We start from the raw sequence: 1,940 nt of genomic DNA on the forward strand, positions 1-1,940 counted from the left end.
AATACTGACCATGACGCGGAAGGACTGTTGCCATCTTGTCCCCAGACTACGAACAGCAAACTGGCCGCTCACAGGCCGCATGCGATCGATCGTAGGCCTGTTTGGTTCGACCCTCACAGAAGTGTGGGTTGAACACTGAAAAAGAAAAAAAGATTTCCCCACGGAAGTTTAGATTGCCGGTGTCCCTCGACAACAATTCACTGGGGCTTTGAGAAGCCAGGGATTCTCCTACTGCCCTGTTCCCCACCATGCTTCACTCACTCATATTGTCTACCTGGCCCTGTCAACGCGTAGTTTGTAAAAGTGGGTTCCCAGACCTCGTCTTTCACATTGCCCACCTCATCATGCATCGCTGTCCACGCACACCTGGCGGTCCCGCCACCCTTGGGGGAATTCCTAAATTGGTCTCCCATTTTCAGCGGTCAGGGGTAAGGCTCAGACATTGATGTTTTTCAACACGTCCCCATAATCTTAAGGTGTAGCCAGGGTGGAGAGCACCTGTTTTTCACAGAATATTTTATTGAACATCCCTTCATAGGGGTAAGACTTTTTAGCTTCTAAAACGCCACGCGTTGTGCCTCAGTAAGGAGAGATTTTCTTTTTCACCAAAGAAAGCAAGGTAAAGTTTTAGAGACTCTAAAAGTACAGAACAGGGGCGCCTGGGTGGCGCAGTCGGTTAAGCGTCCGACTTCAGCCAGGTCACGATCTCGCGGTCCGGGAGTTCGAGCCCCGCGTCAGGCTCTGGGCTGATGGCTCCGAGCCTGGAGCCTGTTTCCGATTCTGTGTCTCCCTCTCTCTCTGCCCCTCCCCCGTTCATGCTCTGTCTCTCTCTGTCCCAAAAATAAATAAACGTTGAAAAAAAAAAATTAAAAAAATAAATAAATAAAAGTACAGAACATTCCAAAGGGACCAGTTATGTTCCAGCTGCCCAAAATTAGTCATCGTGGCACCTTTGCCTTGTGAATATTTCCTTCTTGTCCTCTTAAAAATATTATCCTATCGTTGGTGAAAAATTGAACCCTGGTTATGGGAATGGATCCATATAATGCGTAAAAGCACAAAGAACAAAACTGAAAAGTTAACACAAGACCCAAACACCACACCATCCTACACCTACTGGTAACAACCATTACGAAAACATTATTTCACAAGAAACAACAAGGGTTGGTGAGGATATGGAGAAAAAGGAACCCTCTTGCACTGTTGGTGGGAAAGCACACTGGCACAGTGTCCTCAAAGGTTTAAAAATGGAACTACCTTATGATCTAGCAATTCTGCTACCGGGTATTTACCCCCCAAATGCAAACACATTAATTTATGCACCCCAGTGTTTACAGCAGCATTATTTATAAAGCCAAATTACAGAAGCAGTCCAAACGTCCATCAGTTGATGAACAGGTATATCTACATATGAAGGATTATTACTCAGTCATAAAAAAGAATGAAATCTTACCATATGCCATGACAAAGGTGGAACTGGAGGGCGAAATACTGAGTGAAATAAGTCAATCAGAGGAAGACAAATACTGAATGATTTCACTCATGGGGAATTTAAGAAACAGAACAAATGCACCAAGGGAAAAAAAGAGAGAGAGAGAAATCAAGAAGCAGACTCTTCACTATTGAGAACAAAGTGATGGTCACCAGAGGAGCAGGGCTTGGGGGGGTTGAATTAAATAGGGGATGGGGATTAAGGAGGGCACTTGAGATGAGCACCAGATGATGTATGGAAGTGGTGAATCACTATGTTGTACACCTGAGACTAATGTAGCAATGTATGTTAACCATGGGATTTTTTTTTTTTTTAAAAAGAAAAAGAAAACATTATTTCATAAAGCATCTTCTTATACAAATAAATATTTCCATGTCACCTTAAGATTTCAACATAGCGGGGCACCTGGGTGGCTCAGTCGGTTAAGCATCTGACTTCAGCTCAGGTC

The 1,940-nt window shown here is 44.0% G+C and overlaps 1 protein-coding gene across 2 annotated transcripts in view; it reads right to left on the minus strand.

The window, feature by feature from the left end:
* GCNT2 (glucosaminyl (N-acetyl) transferase 2 (I blood group)) overlaps window positions 1-1,940 on the minus strand; it is a 58,297-nt gene that overhangs the window by 16,870 nt on the left and 39,487 nt on the right. The gene's annotated exons all lie outside the window — the stretch shown is intronic.

The sequence above is a fragment of the Prionailurus viverrinus genome, chromosome B2 (genome assembly GCF_022837055.1).
Source record: "Prionailurus viverrinus isolate Anna chromosome B2, UM_Priviv_1.0, whole genome shotgun sequence".
In the NCBI taxonomy this organism is placed as follows: domain Eukaryota; kingdom Metazoa; phylum Chordata; class Mammalia; order Carnivora; family Felidae; genus Prionailurus; species Prionailurus viverrinus.